This window comes from Lethenteron reissneri, chromosome 5 (genome assembly GCF_015708825.2).
Source record: "Lethenteron reissneri isolate LAM-NWPU_2019-01 chromosome 5, ASM1570882v1, whole genome shotgun sequence".
Lineage (NCBI taxonomy): Eukaryota > Metazoa > Chordata > Hyperoartia > Petromyzontiformes > Petromyzontidae > Lethenteron > Lethenteron reissneri.
In genome coordinates this window covers 3,647,284-3,655,575 of record NC_083783.1, presented here as the reverse complement: position 1 = coordinate 3,655,575, position 8,292 = coordinate 3,647,284, and positions in this window count along the sequence as shown.

Here is an 8,292-nt window from a genome sequence, read left to right as displayed (position 1 = left end):
CCCCACCACCAATACCCCGGGTCCCACGTGCCCCCCCCCCACCACCACCAATACCCCGAGTCCCACGTGACCCCCCCCACCACCACCACCCCGGGTCCCACGTGCCCCCCCCCCCCCCACCACCACCAATACCCCGGGTCCCACGTGCCCCCCCCCACCACCAATACCCCGGGTCCCACGTGCCCCCCCCCACCACCAATACCCCGGGTCCCACGTGCCCCCCCCCCCCCCCCATCATCCAGCAGTGGAGCAGAATGGGTGGGCGGTGGAGCCAAGTCCAGAGAGGCGTGGGGGACTGCTCGCTAGCAGCACTTGCCGCAATCATTTCTGCAGGCTATACGGGGGGCCTTTGTGTTTGTGTGTGTGTGTGAGTCTGAGGAGCGGTGGCACAGTGGTTAGCGCGCTGCGCTGCGAACCCGGCGACCCGAGTTCTCTAATATCAGAGACTTTAATCTGAACCGGTACCAGGCCTCCCCTAGATCGGCTCAACCTCAAATGAGTACCTGGTGCGGTGTGCAAACATCACCATTGGGGAGACAAAGGCGGCCGGGCGTGGTGCTGGCCACCCCAACGTCACGTGTGCCGTTCCGGCCTTCATAAAGTGCTACTCGCTAACAGCACTTGCCCCAGCCGTCTATAAAGGCTATACGGGGGATCTTTGTGTGGAGCAGAGACACGACGGGAGCATATAACTGAAGTACCGGTGAAGACACTTGACGCCGAGGTGGAGGCACACGTATATTTATTTAACACAACTTGTTAGTGACATACAGCACTGGAGGGGGTAGCGGCCCCCTCACCCGACTAGCTAAGGATACACTTCCTAGCTAATCCTAGCCTGCCTCACAGTCCTCCACTAATGGGCTAGGGGAGGCTATTTGGCCCGACACTGGTAAGTCGGGCTCGGTACCCGGAGTCCCGGACCAGCTCTTAGAAGAGCACCGGCTCTGGCTCTCGGGACCACGCCGCTGGCTCAGTCCTGTTCGGCCCTGATAAGGACATCGAACGAGGGGAGTCCAGGGCTCTATCTAAGACGTCTTCAGTCTTCTTGGTTAGCTTATAACATAACTAACTCGAGCCCCTATAACGTTCCCTTTTATACCCAACCCCTCCTTGAGGGGTGGGGCCCCGGGGGATCATAACGCCAAACCAGCCCCCCCCCAGGGTGTCTGGCTCGGACGTCGCAGAGGGCATCTCCCCGTGCACACACGTAGCCCCGCCCACTGTGTTTGTTTCCCATAGACTGCCATACATAACGGGCCCTCTCTCTAACACCCCTACATAACTACAGCACAACAATGGGTATTGCTGGACTGCAGGCTGGTACCCACCATGTAACCCCGCAGTCGCCTATAACACCCTGCTATGCACGGTAGTCACCCATTCAAGCACTGTCCAGCCTCAACACTGCTCAGCTTCCTAAAGCAATATGTTCGTGGGCTTTTACATTGATTCGTTTTTTTTCCTGCAAAAGGCCAGGTCGTTGAAACGTCGACACATCCTCGCAGTGACTACACGTTTTAATTCGTTTAATGACAAACACGATTGGAACAAAGTGTTTGAAAGTGCGCAGACAAGCGTGAAGGGGGTTGCCTGCTGGGGATGGCTCTGGCTCTGGGCGCTTTCAGATGCGCTTCTGCGGCCGTCTGGAACGCTCTCCCTTCCTTCCCATATTAGGAAGTCACCGGAGCTATGCACTTTTAAATGACATTGATTGAAAACTAATTTTCTTCAGAACTGCTTTTTGTACCATTGGAACCTCATTTGCCAGGAGCAAAATATGATAATTGTTTTTTTACCTTTTTATCTGGCGACAAAACTGACACCTTTTTTTTTTTACAAGGAATCATGTTTGCGCATTTTGGCGTCATCTGGTCCAACACCATTTGAGACTAGGCTCTAAGAAAAGCTGTCTCGGGTGTGGACCAATCAATTTCAAGGACAGTGCATACATTATCAGAGTTGTGTTTTTTGTTTGCGACCGCAGGTATTGTGGTCAATGCAAACATGACTCCTTGTAAAAAAGTTGTCAGTTTTGTTGCCAGATAAAATGGTATAAAACCAATTATCAACTGCTTTTTGTGTTTACTTTGGTGCCCTTACACCCGCCCCGGCACCTCCGATTATCACGGTCGGCTACGTAGGGTGCAAAAGAAGTTCAACGTGTATACTCACACGCGCGCGCCGGTTAGAGAACGACGGCCTGTGGTCGAGACTGGTGACGGAGCGGCAGGCAAAGGAAGGACAAACAACCGGACGGATCGTTGGATCGCGTGACCGCGAGGTATTTGCGGCGGCTTTGGGCAGGGTCTCATCCAGCAGTGGATAAGACCACGGCTGATGATCACAATCTCAATATTGATACCGTACTGGAGGATCTGGGAGAGCTATAAAGCTCATTATCAGAGGTGTCCAGTAGGCGGCAGGTCAGAACGTGACGACAACAACACGAGACGAGACGAGTGAAACGTGGAGGAAATGTAAACAAATCGCTCAAAGAATATATAAATAAAGCCACATTAGTTTTTGGTTTTTCGGTAAAGTCACGTAGGTAAAAAAAGAAAATAAATTAAAACAACTCATTTAAATCACGAAGTTTCGGGCACAACACAAGCGTGTTGAATTTCGATTTAAAGCTTTTGTGACTGCAGGGATTCATCTTCTTGGTTCTTTCGGTAAAGTCACGTAGAAGGGAAATAATGAAATAATAAAAATAAAACATAATAAAATAATTCTCACGACGTTTCGGCCACAACGCAAGCAGCCATCACAGGTCTATCGGAAAGACAGCTGTCTTTCCGACAGACCTGTTCTTCACCTGATGACGGCTGCTTGCGTTGTGGCCGAAACGTCGTGAGAATTATTTTATTATGTTTTATTTTTATTATTTCATTATTTCCCTTCTACGTGGCTTTACCGAAAGAACCAAGAATGCAAGCGTGTTGATGACGGACGCTTGTGTAGTGCCCGAAACGTCGTGATTTAATTTAGTTGTTTTCATTTATTACGTGACTTTACCGAAAAAACATAGAGTATGAATCCTTGCAGTCACGAAAGCTTCGAATCTAGAACGACATTATTTTTATTTCACCAGGTACAGCCCCCTGAGCCCGTAGTTTATATTTTAGAAGCGACCCGGCCACAAATGATAGCTCAACGAAGTGGATTATGGGCCGTCCATAAATGACGTCACGTGATTTTGGACGATTTTTGTAGCCCCCCCCCACCCCTCGTCACACGGCGTCACAAAAGTCAGACCCCCCCTCCTCAAATATGACGTAACAAAGCTCTGCCCCCCTCCCCCCCAAAACCATATTTCCATTTTTAAAATAAAACATGCTTAAAATCGCTGTAAACTATTGTCATTGTAGTGCGTATTTAATGTGCTGCTGCACTCTGATGTTGTAGAAGAAAACATTTGTTTAAAAGTCTATTTAATTCAGTAGAACGTGTCGTCTATATTTATTTTAAGTTGCGCATTTTCACGTGACGTCACATTTCTCAAACCCCCCCTCCCTCGTCACACATCGTCACAAATGTCTGACCCCCCCCCCCCCCTAGGTGCGTGACGTCATTTATGGACGGCCCCTAACTCAACGAAGAGGCTTTGCCATGATTCGGTGCTGCGCTGCTGGGCAAACTTTCAGCCTCGCGAGAGGGGCTTTCATCTCGGCACATCACATCCAGTATCCACACACACACAACACAAACGATGCTTTAGTGTCGCTCTGGCTGCTCGCAAACACGTGACACCTCCTGCACTCGATCCGCCTCCAGCGATGCAGAGAGAATTGAGTGCCAGTGGAGGCCCTGCTGCAACTATCACCGCGGCGCTTGTGCCAGGCTAGGTGCACGTTGAGGCAACGTCAAGTGTGGAAGGCTCGCTGCTGGCAGGAGGTCACGGGGACAGACCCATGTGCCGTGGCGAGATGTTAACTTCCACGCCTGGTATGCAGGAAGTCGTGGGTTCGATCTCGACACTGACGCCTGCTGCTGTATATTTGGAGTTTGTGTGTGTCTCTCATCATCATCATCACGGTGGCGAGATGTTAACTACCTCGCCTGGTCTACAGGAGGTCGTGGGTTCGATCTCGACCCTGACGCCTGCTGCTGTATATTTGGAGTTTGTGTGTCTCTCTCATCATCATCATCACAGTGGCTGGGAGATGTTAACTACCTTGCCTGGTCTACAGGAGGTCGTGGGTTCGATCTCGACCGTGACGCCTGCTGTATATTTGGAGTTTGCGTGTCTCTCTCCCCGTGGTAGCTTGCATTTTTTTCCGGGTCCTCCGGTTTTTCCCCTCCACATGTATAACCAACATCACGCGTTTAGAGTATTTGGCTCCTATACATTTCCACGCGATAAGCCGCTTCGTTGAGCCGTCATTTGTGGCCAGGTCGCTTCTGAAAAGAGCCACACAACACAGTGGGCCTTACCTGGTGAAATAAACAACTTAGTTCCTTTAAATACCTCAATCAAATAGTTCAGGACTCGCAGATGCGCCCCCCGTGCCCCCCACTGTGACACCTCGCGCGCGCTTTATCCGCCCGGCGCCGCGCTCGTTGTTGTGAGCGTCGCTCCTTTCGCCCTCCGCTGTTGTTCGCGTGCGGCTGCCTTCAGCCGGCCAGTCGCCTCCAGCCGGCCTGAGCCAGCTGAAACTCACGCAACGATTGTGTGTGAGTGGTGGCGCAATGGTTAGCGCACTGCGCTACGAGCCCGGCGTCACTCGGCCTGAGCCAGCTCAAACTCACGCAACGATTGTGTGTGAGTGGTGGCGCAATGGTTAGCGCACTGCGCTACGAGCCCGGCGTCACTCGGCCTGAGCCAGCTCAAACTCACGCAACGATTGTGTGTGTGAGTGCGTTCAGAGTGGTGGCGCAACGGTTAGCGCACTGCGCTACGAACCCAGCGTCATTCGGCCTGAGCCAGCTCAAACTCACGCAACGATTGTGTGAGTGCGCTCAGAGTGGTGGCGCAACGGTTAGCGCACTGCGCTACGAACCCAGCGTCACTCGGCCTGAGCCAGCTCAAACTCACGCAACGATTGTGTGTGTGAGTGCGTTCAGAGTGGTGGCGCAACGGTTAGCGCACTGCGCTACGAGCCCGGCGTCACTCGATCCTGGTGACGAAAAATCTTGAGCGGGTTTCTGGGCCTCCGCTATGTCTACTCGGCCTTAAACGAGAGCCTTCAACAGAAACTCAACACGTTTGTCAATAACGCCGCATTTAAAATTAGAACAACAACGAAAAACAAGCGATGTTTCTGTATAGTGGCACTTCTTCACACCGCATAACTGGGCCATTGCCCGAAACGTCGCGCGGATAATATATTGAACATTTAAAGGCATTTGTTCAGTGCTGTGTTATTTATTGCTTTTGCACCACTGCCAACGCAGCAACATCGCGAAATAATGATTCGTTTACACGAGTAGCAGGTGGCGGTGTGTAAACACCAGCACTGCGAGAGACAAAGACGAACGCGGCCAAGGCCGTGGTGCTGACCACATCAAGCCCAATCGTGCGACACGCCGACCTTAATAAGATGGCACTCGTTAACGGCACTTGCCCCAGCGGCTATACGGGTGATCTTTGTCTTTAGTTTCCTGGCGAGAGAAAATGCAACGGCGGAAAGCTGCTGGCCGACTCCTTAAAATAACCACGCGGCGCTCAGATGGATCGCTACCGGGGCAGGAAACCACGAGGAATCAAGGCTACGCGTGTATTATTCTGCATGTATGTATGTACAACGTTGAACTTTTTCTTGGTTCTTTCGGTAAAGTCACGTAGAAGGGAAATAATAAAATAATTGAAATAAAACATAATAAAATACAATTCTCACGACGTTTCGGCCACAACGCCAAGCAGCCGTCCTCAGGTGAAGAACAGGGCTGTCGGAAAGACAGCGTCTGAATAGGTCATTCCCTTCCACGTGACTTTACCGAAAGAACCAAGAAGATGAATCCCTGCAGTCACGAAAGCTTTAAATCGAAATGTTGAACTTCTTTTGCGCCGTACGTAGCCAACCGTACTCATCGGAGGTGCGGGCAAAGGACGACAAACTGCACCCAAAAAAGTAGTTCTACGATTTGAGTCTCAGCTGTTGTGACCATTAACCCAGTGCAGCATACACGCACGCCTCTGTTTATCCACTGCTGGATGATGGAGTGCTCTTCGCACGCCGTGTGAGAATTCCGTCACAGTTCCTATGATTGCTTTTTAAATCCTTTATATTAAGTTCGCTTGCTTGCTTGCGTGCTTGCGTGCTTGCTTGCTTGCTTACGACCGTGCAAATCTTTCGGTCGTTTTTTAACCCACTTCCCGTGATCCAATCGAGCTGACATTTTGCACACAGACTCGTTGTGCGTGACAATTAATTTTTGTGAAAAAAGCCACGCATATAAAGGATTTATAGTGAAAAACTTTTTTTTACGGGTTAATTTTTTTAATCCTTTATATTAAGTTCGCTTGCTTGCTTGCTTGCGTGCTTGCTTGCTTGCTTACGAGCGTGCAAATCTTTCGGTCGTTTTTTAACCCACTTCCCGTGATCCAATCGAGCTGACATTTTCCACATAGACTCGTTGTGCGAGACAATTAATTTTCCTGAAAAAAAAATTAAAAAATGTTACACTGTTTAGGGAATTTTTAAAAAAATATTTAATTACCAATTGCTTAATGCTGGCAGACAATCATCTGACCCATAGGTGGCAGCCATCTCAAGCCAGAGGACGAGAGGACTCTAGCCGCTACGCATATAAAGGATTTAGAGTGAAAAACTTTGTTTTTCCGGGTTAATTTTTTCATTGCTTTCATGGCTTTATTTTGGTGATTTCGAAAAGTGTATTGGTTTAGCCATGTTTGTTTGTTGTAGTACAGAGTGAGACTGATGGCCTTAATCTAAGTTGTCTTGTGGTTGTTGTCGTTTGACTTGCATCCCGCTGGGATTTTTGCACACAGCGTTGGTGTACGGTGTTTTTTCTGCAATATTTTGCTGTCTTTTCTTGGATTTTCTGTTTGCACTTAGTCACATATTCACTTCAAGATGTTTTTTGTTCATGTTTTTGTTTGTTGCGATTGCACCCGATTCAAGAGCCGAATGGCTCACAGGGCTCTACACCTAATACATGAACTTGATCTTACTTCACCACGGCTGCTTCGTTGAGGACGGTGGAGGCAAATGGAACGGACGATGGTTACTGCATCACTCGCTCTCCCCTCCTGTCCACAGCGTAGCCCGCAGTAGCCGCCTATGACAGCAGCAGCAGCAGCCAGCTGTGCATGCTGCTGCTGCAACACGCGCTGTGTCGGATGAAACCCTGTTGAGAATCCAAATTGGGACGCGTTCCGCGCGGGCGGTCATCGGCATTCTTGGGGTTAATGATTACGGCTCAGGACGTTCCACCACGCTCACAGCAACACACACCAACACGCACACACACACACCACACACACACACACCACACACACACACCACCACACACCACACACACACACCACACACACACCCCACACACACACACACCACATACACTGCCAGCAATCATACACCCCACCAGAACACACACACACAGCACCACACACCACACACACAGACCACACACACACCACCACACATCACACACACCACACACACCACCACCACAGACCACACACACACACCACCACACACACACCACCACACACCACACACACACCACCACACACCACACACACACCACACACACACACACACCACACACACACCACACACACACACCACCACACACACCACCACACACACACACCAACACACACACCACCACACACCACACACACCACACCACACACCACACACACCACACACACACATCACCAGACACACACCACACCACACACACCACACACACACCACCACACACACACACCACCACACACACACCACCAACACACACACACACCACACACACACACCACACACACCACACACACCACCACACACACCACCACACACACCACATACACACACACCACCACACACACACCACCACACACACACCATCACACATACATCACATACACACACCACACACACACCACATACACACACACATCACCACACACACACCACACACACACACCAACACACACCACTCACCACACACACACCACCACACACCACCACACACACCACCACACACACATCACATACACACACACCACCACACAAACCACACACACACACACACCACCACACACACCACACATACCACACACAGCACACACCCCACACACCACACACACACACACCACACACA